This window comes from Mastomys coucha, unplaced genomic scaffold (genome assembly GCF_008632895.1).
Source record: "Mastomys coucha isolate ucsf_1 unplaced genomic scaffold, UCSF_Mcou_1 pScaffold22, whole genome shotgun sequence".
NCBI lineage: Eukaryota > Metazoa > Chordata > Mammalia > Rodentia > Muridae > Mastomys > Mastomys coucha.
In genome coordinates, this window is record NW_022196905.1 from 264,093,572 (window position 1) to 264,108,698 (window position 15,127).

At 46.9% G+C, this 15,127-nt stretch overlaps 1 protein-coding gene across 4 annotated transcripts in view; it reads right to left on the reverse strand.

Annotated features, from left to right (window-relative positions):
* Positions 1–15,127, reverse strand: part of Sipa1l2 (signal induced proliferation associated 1 like 2) — a 143,391-nt gene that overhangs the window by 84,073 nt on the left and 44,191 nt on the right. For 3 of the 4 annotated variants that reach the window (XM_031341825.1, XM_031341827.1, XM_031341824.1), the window contains one exon: positions 12,118–12,175. The exons of the other annotated variant lie outside the window; for it this stretch is intronic. The gene's annotated coding sequence lies outside the window, so the exon portion shown is untranslated. The remainder of the gene's footprint in view (positions 1–12,117; positions 12,176–15,127) is intronic. 4 annotated transcript variants of the gene reach the window in all.

Genomic DNA, 15,127 nt, shown 5'->3' on the forward strand with positions numbered 1-15,127 from the left:
TGCCAAGGACAAAGTTCAAGGGGAAGAATCAGCATTCTGTCCTAGTTGGCTTTCCCAGACAACTTGACAAAGTTAGAGGTAGCTGAGAGGAACTGCCTGCATCAGGCTGAACTGTGGGCGTGTCTGTGGGGGACTGTCTTGGCTTTAACTGAGAGGGAAGAGCCCAGCCCACTCACTGTGGGCGGCAACATTCACCTGTAAGTGCTCTTGTGCTGCGTAAGAAAACTAGCTAAGCATTAGCCTGCGAGTAAGCCAGCAAGCAGCATCTTTCACGGCATCTGCTGTACTTCTCAGCTCTAAAGTGAGTTCCCTGGTTAGAGACCACTGCACTGCATAGCAGGCAGGCCTACCTCCAAGTGCCCGCTTTGAGTTTCTGCCCCTACAATCTTCCAAAGATGGCTGTGACATGCACTGAGGTCAACCCTTTCCTCGTATGGTCAGAGTATTCTATCTCACAGGGACAGACTCTAACTAGAGCACAGAATATACCTACACACTACTCTGTGACTACAAAGCAAAACCAGGCCCCCTTTCTATGTTCCTCTCAGCTGCTATCTTTTGTATGTCACAGGGCCTCAGAAAGCCCAGCTCTCTTCTCTGGGGACCAATAACACACCTGTCTGCCTCACAGAAGCAAGGATTAAGAAATCTGAGAACTCTATTCCTGGCTACACTTTCTTACCTTCCTAACACAAAGGGCTAGCCAAATGAATTATTGCTAGTAACTGCTCAAGAAAGACAGAAGCCCGTGGTACCTGCATAACCACAGTTTTATCTCCAGTCTATAGATAAATCACAAGTATCTATATGACTTATTGTCCCACATCAACAGAGCGCTGTTGGCTCTGAGACTAAGCCCAAACAAAGTAGCACCTGCTGCCCTGGAAAGGACAGGCCAGATACACTATGCAAACAGAGCCCTGCCTACGGCTCCCACAGGGAAACTTGCCTCCTTCCCTGCCACAGGACCTGGAAGGCTCAGCCCCTGGGATTCAAACTGAAAACAACAAAAGCCTCCAGCAGGGAAGGTAAAGAGACCATCCTAGGTGACAAAAGACATCTGGAAAGGATTTGAAGAGCTGGGGAGATGGCTCAGTAGGTAAGGTACTTGCCACTGAAGCAAGGAGATGAGAGTTCCAATTCCCAGTGCCCACTATGAAAGCCCAGATGCTCCCACTCCTGTGTGGCTCACTTGTTATGGATTCTCGGGGTCCACTGGACAGCTAGCCTGGCTAAACTGGCAAGCTCAAGGCCAGAGAGACCCTGTCTCGAAAAACAAAGAGGTGGGCAGGAGAGATGGCTGAGCAGTTTAAGAGCACCTGTGTTCTTCCAGAGGACACTAGTTCAATTCCCAGCACCCATAACATGCTACTCATGACTACCTGTAATTCCACTTTAAGGGAATCCAACACCATCCTCACTACACGAGCAAACATACACATAAGCACATGAATATTTAAAATGCTGGACAGTGAGAAACCGAAGGTTGATCTCTAGTCTCTACACACATGTGCACACATGTATAAACACACAAGATAAGACAAGAACTCGGGACACAGACAAAACGCAAGTTTTGGCATCCAGACAGGAAGGGACACTGGATAAGCAGTGCAATCCTGAAGCCTTTGCCCAGCTGACTCATGTTCAGGCCTCCAGATGCCCAAGTGATGCTAGGTACTGTGGACTCCTATGCAGGCATTCTCATTACAGACAAAACAATGAGCTTTGTTATCACAGCACGTCTGAGAAAGAAAAAAAAAAATCTCAGAAAGAAAAAACAACCTTTCTTTCCTGAAGGTCACTTAATGAAAGTCTCTGGAAACCCGTTTCTCCTAGCCACAGCCCCTCTTCAGCCTTATGTTCATGTCCGTTATCTTTAAGTGTGTGCAGTATTTGCTGGAGTTTGACTTGGGCAAGCCTTTTCAGCCAATGGCATTTTTTTTTTTAAACCAAACAGAAAATGTACACAGCCAGGGTCCTTCATTATCCTAGCATGACACCATCCTCCCCCTCTCAAGGAAACAGTTCGGTGTCAACAGCACTAAATTAATGCTGCCTTTGCAAGGCTGACGCTAATTTCTGCAAAATTTAATTTGCAAAAACTAGCCCAAGGCTACTGCAATATCAAATTCACTTGATGTGCTAATTTCACACTCCAGGGTCTTCATCCCATGGGTGGGGGGAGGAGGGGGACAGCAATTATATAAAGTAGCAGAGTGCCTGAACTTATACAAGAGACCCCAGAGAGTAGCCCTCCCAGCCCAGCAGGGAGCCAAGGCCCACCTTGCCTGCTGCGGGCCCTTGGGAGTATAAAGAGGACACCAGAAATCCACCAGGCTGAATCAGTCCCTCTGCAGAGCTCAACTGCCAGGTACCAGCAACCCATTTAATAAACCTTGTCTTTCACCAAAGAAATTTAGTTTGCATTTTAAAAACAAATGCAAAGGCTCGCTAGATGGCTCAGTGGCTAAAGTGCCTGTCTGTACAAAATGCGGATCTGAGTTTGTAGCTTCAGTACACGCATCTGTAGTCCCACCAATTGGGAGACAGACCTGGAGTGTATGGCCAGCCTAACCAACGACCCTAGACTTAGTGAGAGACTCTCAAAATATAAGCTGGAGACTTTCCAAGAAGAGGCCTAGCTTAGGCTTTTACCTCCAAATGCACATAATATGCACATATGTACACATACAGGAATATGTACACACACACACACACACACACACACACACACACACACACACACACACGGTTCTCTGTTCTGACACAGGAGACAGTTTGATGGCTGCAATGTCATCTTCCAAGAAAGACTATTGAGGAAGATGTCACTGTGTACCACAAACCCTTCACCTGAGCCCACTAGCCGTAAACATGACACCAGAAAGACAGGCAGAAACTGGTAACCTGGCTATGACAGTGACTTGTTTAGTCAAATCAGACCCTTAAAAAGTTTCTCCATCACTGGACTGCATCCCATCAGTCATTAATGAGTCTTCTAGGCAGTGGTTCTCATCCTTTCTAAGGCTGTGACCCTTTAATACAGTTCTTCATGTTGTGGTGATCCCAACCATACAATTATTGCATTGCTACATCACAACTGTAATTTTGTTACTGTTATGAATTATAATGCAAGTATTTTTTTTGGAGCTAGAGGTTTGCCAAAGGGGTCGTGAGGCACAGGTCAAGAACTAGTGCTCCAGGAGGTAAGATCTCGGGGGCCATCTTTTCTCCACCTGCCCACAGAGCGGGTGTTTGCAGCTCAGATGGAGGCTGATTTCCAGCAGCTGTCCAGGGCTCTCAGAGGAGCAGTATTGCTCGACGGTCCTTCTTGGTCTAGAAGGACAACAGCCAGTTGCCTCAGCCTCTTCAAGTGTCTCATGTGGACAGGCTAGCACCAAGGGGGCCAGGCCCAGATAGAGCCAAAGGCCTCCACTTGATGGAAGTTTATGGCTGTGGGCCCTGGCTACATCAGTAACAAGTTGTAAGTCATCTGGAAATGGAGAGACTACAAAGACAATTTCTGGAAGAAAGAATGGTAGGTAGCATGGCTAGAGAGATGAAAAACTCGGACAGATAACATGCGCAGACAGTGTAGGGTCCCAGATGGTTTCTATGAAGAAAAGTAAACAAACCTCCTCTGGGCTGAGCTAAATTTCAAGAGACATCCAAGGAGCCTTGGTTAAAGCATGCCACCTTTGCTCCTGAAATGTTACTAACAAGTCATTCCCGGTGGCCCAAGCTTGTTAGCTCTGTGACTCTGAAGACAGAAGCCAGGGGAGCAAAGGTCAAGGCTGGTATGATCAACTCTTTGAGACCTGCCTCAAATTTTAAAACTTGGAGAAAGTGTTTTCCTAGCATGTGCTCAGGTCCCAAGTTCAATCTCTAGTAGTGCAGAAAAAAAAGTCCCAGCATGGTGTCTTGATGTACACATCCCTGCCACTCGTATGAACAGTCGTTTTTCAGGCATTCCCACCTCCCGATCCCCAGGAGGAAGACCATCTCCATGTAAAGAGATCTGAAGGGGAAAGAACATGGCCTGGACCCTTCTCACCACATCCTTCTCGATGATCTGCCCTGCTCCCTAAACTAATTTATGCTAAGATAGAGTGAGGGTCAGATCAACTCTGAGAAACTGTCCTTAGATTATTTACATAGATTTAAAAGCTAGGTATAGTGGCTTACATCTGGAATATCAACACCTAGGAGGCTAAGGAGGGAGGACAATTATATTTAGGGGGTTATCCTGGGCTACAAGTGAGAGTCTTGAGGAACTTGTCACCATGAAATGTAAATGAAGCTAGAGTTTAGCCATGTCCCGATCAGGCTCTGAATCATCCCTGAAGTGAACCTATGTTTTCTAATAAAATGCATTTCATATACCCACCAGCATGCCAAAATAAGCACAACAGTACAAGACACAAAAAGACCAAGATGGAGGCCGAAATAAGATGTTACCAGTAGTAACTCAAAATGCAAACAGTGAGATTCCACTCAGCCTGTAGTTTGGGGCCAGATGGACAGTTACTTTGTGCCACAGGCCCTCCAGCAACAGAAATCCAAACAGGCAAAGCCAGCCCCCGCATCTCGGTGGGCAGCTTAAGAAGCCCATGGGCCCTTCTGTGCTTTGAACAATACAGAACAAAGAAGAGCCCTGGGTGAGCTACTTTTATGGTCCAACCCCTAGTGGTCCAACCCCTAATGGTCCAAGTGGACAACTTCCTCAGGAGGGCCTGGTGGTCCTCCTCTGAGCCCTACCCTAGGCCTAAAGAATCAACACCAGAGGCAACCAGGAAGAGGATACAGTATGCTCTGTGTCTTGACCTTGGTAACGGATCTATGAGCCGAGATGATGTTTGGAAATCACTAAACAGCTTCCACAGCTGAAGTGAGCAGGTGCCATAGAGCCAGGCACCCAAGGAACCCCAAGGATGCATTAATACCAACTAGCTGCCAGCCAGGCCACTAACAAGCTCAAGGAGCGTGACAGACACTGGAGAGGACAAGTAGGAAGGATGGCTCAAATGCAGCCAGGCGTTTAAAATTTAAGTGGAGCTCTCCACACAGCTGCACACCTGTCCTTACAGTGGCTGACATCCAGGAGCACATCCCAAGGCCTGGAAGACCAGTCCTCTGCAAGTATCCCATCTACCAGCTCTACAAATAACACTAAAAAACCCTTTATTTGGCTAATCACCTAGAAGAAAATTAGTTTGAGAATGATCTTCATGAAGTTGTGTTTGAAAAGTCAGCCTCACGGCATGAACTCTAGTGCGCTGCTTGGTACATACAGCATCTTAACTGAGAGATACCAAGGGGAAGAAGTAGCCAGTCTATCCCGTGGCCTCAGGGGACCATCAGGTTCTCTAAGAGGCATGCAGGCTTCAGTGATGGTAAGCAAGTCAGTCCTTCTATCCTGATAAGCAAACATATTCAGAGCGTAAAATCAGAAACTAACAAGATCCAGCTGCCAGATTGCTCTTTCTCATCCTCTTTTTGATTCTGCAGAGACAGGGTCTCATAAAGACCAGGCTGGCTTTGAACTCCCTGTGCAGCCAAGAGAGACCATGAACCTGTCATCTTCCCGCTCCTACCTGCCAAGTGCTGGGTCACCACCTGATTTATGTGGCACTGGGGATGGAATCCAGGGCCTCCTTCATGCTAGACAAGCATGCTGCCAACTAAGCTAGTGACATCCCCAGCCCAAGTGGTCTTTTAAAAACAATGTAAAGTAATAAACAGAGCTTGCTTTCCCAACTGGTCATCAGGTCAGGTCAATGGGATCCGTTCTTTGGAGAAAACAACCCAAGACACAAAACACTCAGAAGAAAACAGCTTCCTTGTTCATTTTTCCCAGCAGCATCACTAACTGTGCATATTTTAGCAGGTTTTAAAAGGAGGAAAAATAAAAACCTGCAACTTAACCAGTGTGTGAGAAACTGCATAGAGTGCTCCACAGACACCAGAGTGCTCTACATCCGTCAGACTGCTCCACATACGCCAGAGTGCTCCACAGTTGCCTGGCACAGCTGGACAGAACCAGCAGAGATCTGGGTCTCCAAGTACTTTCCAAGGAAGAAAAAAATAAATAAGAGGAGAGAAGAGAAGAGAAGAGAAGAGAAGAGAAGAGAAGAGAAGAGAAGAGAAGAGAAGAGAAGAGAAGAGAAGAGAAGAGAAGATGTAGAAGAAAAGAAAATCCTACACTCCTGAACAGTGAGGCGGGAAAGCCTGCTTGTAACTCAGCCTTGTCAGACAGAACACAGCAGCCTCAAAAGGTTCAATAGCCTTTTTATAAACCTATTGTGTGGAGAAGTTCCTAAAAATAGTACGGTTCCCAGGCAGGCAGATCACAGGAGTAATGCCTACATGCTAAGCTTCACACAATAGACAAAGGACAGGAAAGGAGGGCAGGATGGAGCTCCCTCACTGCCAGGCTCTTGAGGCTGGCTGCCTTCCTCACTGGACACTCCCCCCAACCCCCCCTCAGCTCTGTGAACCACGTCAGCCCTCACATCCTCTCCATGAAGATGAGAGGGCAGGCAGGTGATAGCAGAGAAGTCAAGCCAGAACCCATGACTCACGTATGCGTGGCCACTAAAGAGAACTTTCTAGTTCCTTGAAGGCAATGCCTGCACTATGACAATTACCATGGTTCTTGATAATTTTCCCTTGAGCCAAGGCAGCTTCTCCACCTCACTGCTTACAGGAATCACCCAGGAAAGCCTAGGGAAGTACAGGTGTTAGCAGCTCACTGGTGATTTGGCTCTCAAATACCAAATACAGGATTTTCAAGTTTCTTAGAGGCAAGATTGCTCAGCAGGTAAAGGTGTTTGTAGGCCTGGTGTCCACGGCTGGATTCAAAACCCATGTAAAGATGGGAAGACAGAACTGACTGTACAAGTTGTCTCTGACCGCCACACATGCACTGTGGCAAGAGGTTCCCCTGTCTGATACATAGATTACATTATTACATTGATTATCTCCAGTACTGTAATGCTTTTAAAAAGTGTCTTGACTGAACAGCTAAGAGCTTAAGGCAACATCGGGCTCCTGACCAATCCAGCAAAGCAGGCAACAAAACACTTGAGTCTAGGGCCCGCAAAGTGCCAACCATGCATGCATGAGGACCTACCTGAGTTTGAGCCCAAGAACCCATGTAAAAAAAAAAAGCCCAAAATGACACGCTCATAGCTGGGGAGGCAGTGACGACATACATATGGCTCAGAGACAGTCACAGGTGGGTCTCTGGTTCACTGACCAACTACTTTATTTCTAAGAGAGTTTATCACCAAGCTAGTGAGAGAGTCTGTCTTAAAACAAACAAACCAAAACCAAAGCCAGGAAAAAAAAAAATCAAAAACCCAAGGTGGAAGGCACCCCAGGAATGTAACTACCTGAGAGTGGTTCTGTCCTCCATGGACACATATACATGTGTACCTCCATTTAGAAATGTACATATGCACATGCACATACACCAGTCTACACAGTCTACACAACCAAGAGATCAATAGCACCGCCCTTGATGAGTGCACAAAGGGACTGAACAGAATCCACTCTGAGAAGCAGGAAACACATATCAAACTGAAAACTTAAAATCCACATTTCAATAATCATCCCTGATACTAACTTTGCATTCACAGTTTCTCTTTTTCAATACAGAGATTAACATCTTTGCCATGAATTCTTACTATGGAGACAGGGCACGCCCAAGCTGGAGAGAAGTAACTGTGCTGAAGCTCTCTGAAGTACTGCTTCACTTGTCTACAGTAAAGAAGCTGCAGATGGCTCACCCCAAGACCCTGTGACCATCCTAGAGGGCTAGTGAGGGTATTCTGTAGATGCTGTGTCCTCTTCCCATGCCCCAGCTATAAGAACATTGAAGGAGTGGACCCTGAGAAACTGGAATTTCCAAGTAATCTCATGAAGGAAGAGGCTGATATCCAGTGCCAGCCAAAGGAAGAGCTTGTCTCCCAGGAAGAGATGCCACACAGCTCTGACAACCTGTCAGGTCGCCATGCAGGGCAGGAACTAAGAGGAAGGTCAGTGATGGGCGGGGCCACACTTGACCAGCACACATGCTCCCAATTCAACCTAAACCTCCTGTCAGGACTCTGAAGAATGGAAGTTGGGAGAAGGGGTCACTGGACATCTGGGCTCCTCTTCTCTCCACACAGAGTAAATCTCCTTTCTTGGCTTTCCCTGTCACTTGTAAGTGGTTTAGTGAGAACAGTAGCCAAGCCCAGGGAGGCCCTCAGGGCTTCTAGGGTCGAGCTCCTATAGAATGTGGGATGCTGCAGGTCCAGAGCCAAATTTATCCTAGGTCCTTTAAAAGCCGATTAGCTTTTAACTTCTATGCCAGAAGTTACTGAATCTCAAAGCTTAGCAGACTCCTAACTACCCCAAACCCTAAGGCTAAAAATACTGAGATAGCCCAGGAAACCCGGAGACACTCTCACCAGAGGCTCATCAGCAGAATGGAAAGTGCATTGATTTCCAGGCACAGAACAAAAGGAGGCCATAAAATGCAAGTCATCTCTTCCCAGGTGGAAGATGTCATTCAGGGTCACTTGTGTTGGCTGCCTGTGGTCAGTCCCATCTGGCTCAGACTGAATTCTCACTGTATTCCCTTCAGAAATTATGTCACATGGACACACAAATCACGGTAAAATAAGTGTTCTTACCAACAATTTAGCTAATTTTTTTCCCCAGAAATTAGTTATATAGCTATATCAATAGTGGCAAGTGTCCCCATTAATAAAATTCATCAAAAACCTTGAGAGTGACAGTTGTATAGCTATTTCTCCAAGCTGGACATGAGCATTTCAATCCTGAAGCCCAGCAGCTGAGATCACCTACGAGATGCACCCCACAGCTCACCAGACAAGGAGTCTCAGAGCCCTGACTGGGACCCACCCCTCCCAGAGGTCACTGACTGGGTGTGACCCTCCAGGGCAGTGTGCTTATGTGTAAAGTGAAACACTTCAATCTAGGTGTATGTAACTCAAGGCCCTGGGGCTCAATCTCCAGCAACAAATGAAGGGTTTAGGCAAATTGCTCAAGGTTAAATAAACTAACTCTGACAACTGGCCTTGCTCAGCTGCTGACCCTAAACTAATGTGAAGGCTCCTGTCACTAAATCACAGGTCCTACCAAGCTCAGTTTTGGGGTGTAAATGCTGGGATTTTTTTTTTCTTTTTTTGGAACAATGTAGCCCAGCCTAGCCCAGAGTTCACAATCCTCCTGCCTAATTACTGTGAATGTTGTGATTACAGGTCTCTGCCACCAACACGCAAAGTCCACATATTAGCATGTTTGTCTCTATATAACCTGTGCCAAAATGGTTCAAAGCTGTAGTCTTCCAGTCAGAGATGCAACCCTTCCCTCACTCTGAGGCCTTGGCAGGTTTCCAAGCATCTCATCTCCATCCTCACAGGATGCCGAGCAGGAGTAGCAATGCCAAGCACACAGACAGACTTAAAGAAAAAGAGGATGTGAGGGTGGCCAGGCAGGTGTGTAGGGGACCAAATGACCCAAGGTCTCAAGAACTTTATCCCTAGAGAGGCGGAGGCATGAGAGCCTGGGTTGGGACTACTCGGGATGTGGCAAATTCCCCAACTGCTCTCAGACACATGGTTAATTAACAGAGACAAGCCTCTATGGAACAAAAACAGTTATTTCACCAAGGAATCAAAGTCTGAACGCTACCCATTGTTCCTCAGTGAATGCCTCCTTCAGGAAACCTTCCACTGCTGCTGCCACCAAACAAACGCTCCATATAAACAAACAAACCAAAGAAAGGAAGCGGCTTATGAAATTACAACGTGTTCTGTGACTGAGCCCAGCCTTCGCATTCATAAACCCGACCTACTCAGCAGCTTTTCACTAAGGGGGGAGAATACAACAGTACGTCTTTATAATGCAGAAGTGTAAACACCTTCCAAATAGAAGCCTAAAACACTGGAAGTCTGGTACACAGTAGGTATGTCCTTCCATATATTAGGATACATATGCACATGTGTACATGTGTGTATCGAGGTCAGAGGGGGGCACACATGTGCCACTGCAAGTATGTGGAGATCAGAGTTCTTTCCTTCTACCATGTTGTTTCTGGGGACTGAGCTCAGGAAGTCAGGTTTGCATGGCAAGCACTTTTACCCACTGAGCTATTTATTAGTTCCTCTGGGATGTGTTGGGGGGGGGGTATTAACAGTTCTGGCTGAACTCATATGGAACTCAATATGTAAATCCAGCTGGCCTTGAACTCACAGATATCCTGCCTCAGATTCTGAGTGCTGAGATCAAAGGTCTGCAAAATCACACCCAGTTAATTCCTCTTTTTAAATTTGCCTGGATTTTAAATGTGACTAGAAGAATGTTACAAGAAGTCTATGGGCACCAGTTACCTTTGGAGAGTCATTGCATGTCTGGGTTGTATGAAGGAATACTCTTGTATATAAGACAATAGTCTATGATCTGACACAATACAGATGCCTACCCAACATCTCTGGCAGGCGTCAGAACCAGTTACCCCGAAGCACACACTAGGTCCTGCCCAGAACCTCCCTTTCCATGGTGACCCACTAAGTGTTGGTCTGGAAATGGGTCCTCCAGGTGTTGAAATCCAAGCACAGCTGCTTTCCACAGCTCTCCTAGGTGAGCAAACGCCAAAGGGTGCTCAGCTGTGTCCAGGGAGCTCCAGCCTCAGCCAGCCACCTGGCTTTGACATTGCTGACTTGTCACCCAGCTATAGAGGAGCCCACAGCACTGGAAAGACAGGTGCAGCGTCACAAGGTTCCTCCTTCCTTAAAGCAAAACCCTGCAGTCCTGCCTACTTCCTGTTCTGGAACATTCCTCACCTCTGCACTGTTATTTCCACATCAGAATATACTTAGGCTCAGGGGCTTCCCTGAGCACAGGAAATGGACTGGATCCTCCGGTCCCCATCAGGAGGGAACAAGGCCGTGTCAGCAAAGCCATCCTGGCCTCTGCGGCCGCTCCTCAGCAGTCACTCCCTTCTGTGGAGACTTCCACAGTCTCACCACACACAGGAGCCTCATGCACTGCCCTGTGCAAAGAGACAGTATGCAGGGATGCTGGTGTCTCTGGTGATGATGTCCCAACCCCGTTCAAACACTTGCCTTGACAACATAATAAAGGCGAGCCCAACTACAGCTGCCAAAGGTGCATGAAGACAGACAGACACACAGACAGACAGAAACAGGCACACGCACAGAAACAGACAGACAGACAGACCCACACACAAAAAAAACATGGCAGTTATATGTAGCACTGAGCCCTGGACTGAACACTGGACAGAGGTGGACAATGCCATGAAGGACAGGCACTCTGTGTCAGATGAGGAACTGAACAGGGATGCTAGTAACAGATGGAGCATAGATGGGTCAGTATTAAATAACTCAAGGTTGATAACTGAACTGCTGTGACCCAATGTACACATTTATTCTGAAGAAACATACACTGATGTTCTTAAGGGCAAAGGGTGGAAGATCACACATGTGAGGTGCAAAAGTGCAAGTGTGTGAGTGGGGACTTATGAGGCAGGGCAGACACAGGGTCCTTCAGAGATCTCTCTCACTTCCTGCTGTCTCCATGTATTCTATAGTTCATGTAAGGAAGGGGGAAGCACCACCTTGACTCAAGGCTGAAAGGGTTAGCCAACAGTCATTCCCATCTGGCCCATCCATCTTACAGCAGCTCACCTCAGCACCCCTCACCATGTCCTGAACTCTCCAGGACAGTGGACTTCAGGCAGCCTTTTGCCCATAATATGTTCACCTGAGTCCCTGTTACCTAAGGGGCACTCTCTACACGGGAGATGCACAAAGTGATTATAAAATGCATATCCTTGAAAACATACCAAGGGACACACAGAAACTCATCAGTGACTAGGTTTGAACCCCCACTCCCACCCCATTAGGCAATTCTAAAGTTCAAAGGAGCCTGTGTGAGCCCTGCTCACCATATCTGCTACAGCACTCAATACATCGAGAGAGAACACAAACTTTCCAAAGAACCATTATTGGAACGCAGGAGTCCAATTAAAAGATCAAATAGCTATGGAGGGTAACTTGGTTTGCACAGCAGCCGGCAGCAACTTACCTAAAGAGACTGCAACTTCCGCTGGCAGAGCTAGGAGCTCACAACCCACAGCAAGAACCTACAGAAGACAGAGACCTGATCAGATTCCTGAGGGAAATTTCAACAATAATTTTTTCAGTGTGCTCAGAATCCCTGGGTGACCAGAGGTCCTTCCAGGGACCTCAGGATGTCAAATCCAGGCCCATCAAGGTCACCAAAGCATCATCTTATCTGTTCCTGTCTCTTCCTCTCCCAGCGTGTCATGGAGCTGGCTGAGGTGAAAGACGGTGTCAAAGGCTGACCAAAAAGCAGGTAAGGGAACCCATCGGTCTGCTCTGCATCCAGATGGCAGAGGTTTGCAAACGCAGACAGGCTTTGTGCAACACCACTCTTGCCTTGGACAAGTTATTCTTGTAAAATATTGTTTATAACAGAAGGTGAAGGGTTTCCTGTACATCCATACTTCTCTATCATTTAAAGTACTTTAAACGGCTTACTTATCAGTTTTTGGGTGCATTGCCTGCATGTATGTACATAAGCTCTAGAGGCCAGAAGAGGGTGTGAGATTCTCTGGAATACACTGTTGTGGGCCACATGTGGGTGCTGGGAACCAGTTGGATTACAAACCCAGGATGAATGGCTGAGGTGCCTATTTAACATATTTAAAGCAGACACTGGCCATCAGGTTCTCCCAGCATCCCTCAGTTCCTACCTGCTAATAGGACCCTTCTGGCTGGCTAGGACCCTGCCCCCTACCCTGAACTCTCCAGCCTAGGCAGCTGGGCTGCTTTCCCCATATAATCCAACCATTTTGGTTACCTGCCCTCTTTGTACCTTTGGGGCTCCAGGCTATTGTACCTGGTTCCCTCTCTCCCTGCAAGGCTCAGGGTCATGTCTGCCCTAGACTCCCCCAAATATCTATAATAGACTTTCTCCTCCATCATAGGAGTAATCATGTACCTTTGCTTTTTATTTCTTTATTCAGAACCTGGATCCTTATCACGGAGCCATCTCTCCAGCCTCAACACACACTCTTAAAAAATACTTGAGTTGTAATTCTACCGCAGGAAACAACAATACCAATCAACCAGGTTACCTGACAACCTTTGGGTTCCACAGTCACACTTCTAAGTGTTATGGAGGCAACACCAAGACTGAAAGAAGGGTGTTCCAGATTACCCTGTTAAACCATATCTGCTTCTGGTGACAGTTCTGAAGCTGTTTATAAACAACTCTAAAAGGAAAGGGAAGGGAAGAAGGGAGTGGCATGGTCCACAGGCCACCCTGCTTCCCTGAATGAGGAAACCTGTGCTCATGGAAGCACTTCCTCCTTGGAAGGTCAGGATGGTTGATTCTCGGCCCAGGGTGCAGTTCTGTTGGAAGAGCACTTGCCTAGCATACTAGATGCCCGGTTCCCTCCTGAACATAAACCATGCATGACAATGCATACTTGGAATTCAGCACACAAGGGGTGGAGATAGGAGGATAGAGAGAGAGAGAGAGAGGAAGGGGGGAGGAGAGAGAAGAGACTACAAATGAATAGGAATTGAAGTCAGACAGCTCCTCAGATCACGAGCTTCTCCATCCACAACTCATTTCTCAAATCAGTAGTTATAAGAGCTTCTGCAAACTAAAGAGTCCTAAAATCTACACTCCTGTATGATAGCACAAGGACCCAAGATGCAGCAGCCCCCAGTAAGGAGGACTCCCCACTGTCCTGCTCAGTAGCTGCTATGCTGGCTTGGTACCATCATGAACCACTTCAATATGACATGAAGACAAGCTTGTCACTTATGCAAATGGCTGTCCCTGGCCTCTGTCTACCTCCATTTTTAGGAAGGCCAAAGCAGCTTATGAGACACCACCGAAGCCCCTCAGCAGCAGCTGGACTTCTCGTTGCATTCAATGACCAATCGCCCTTGTTCAGAATCAGAAGCACAGTCAGCAGGTCCCTCAGCCTTGCCATGGGATCCAGGATTTGCATCCAAAGAACTTACAGTAGGCTCTAGGGTCACCTAATGCGGTGACCCTATGATACAGTTCCTCCTATTGGGGTGGCCATAACATTATTTTTATTGCTACTTTATAATTGAAATTTTGCTATTGTTATGAATTTTAATACAAATATCTATTTTTTCTGATGCTCTTAGGCAACCCCTATGAGACCATCATTAGACCCCAGACTGGTTGTGACCCACAGGTTGAGAACCACTGCTCTAGCAGTATGTATCTAGCCACTTTGGCAACAGCCAAACCCAACCAACCCAAGTGTCCACTGATGGGTGAATAAACAAAGTGTGAGTCATTCATACAATGGAATGTTATTCAGCCTTAAGGAGGAAGGGAATTCTCATGTCTGATATATTATGGCCTGAAACTGTCCCGCAGACACAGCAGGAGTGAGTTGAGTCTCCGGTGGCAAGCTCCGATGTCTTGCAGCTGAGGCACCCAACAATGGCTGAAGCTCAAGGGCCACTAAGTGAGATACATGAGTCACAAAGGGACAAAGGCTGAGACAGATGATTCCTCTTAAATGGGGTTCCGGAAGCAGTGTAGACTCAAAGCAGAAGCAGAACAGGTTCAGAGGAGGGAAGATGAGGAGGTTGTTTTAGCAGGTTCAGGATTCTAGCCTTATGGAAAACCACAGATGGACAGACACACAACGGTTACATAAATATATAAATTTACTTGATAATGCTGAACTGCTTATTTTACAATATAATGACCCCAAACACCAAAATATTTGTGAAAGATTCCCTATCTAAGTATTCACTGACTTATCTGTCCGTCTATCACAGCCACCACTGGGCTAGTTCCCACAGGCTGCCCTAGCTTCCTAGCCACTGTATTAGGACAAGAGCACACTGCGTATGTGATGGTCTCTGCCACTGAGGCTGTGCAAGAGGAACTACGTGTGACACACTGAGCCGTCACCAGGGAGACATATGCAGGAGACATGACTGCACTTCAAATAACAGGTATCTCTTGTAAACGCAGTGTGACTTTCCGGACTTTAAGAGAGAGGTGCTTC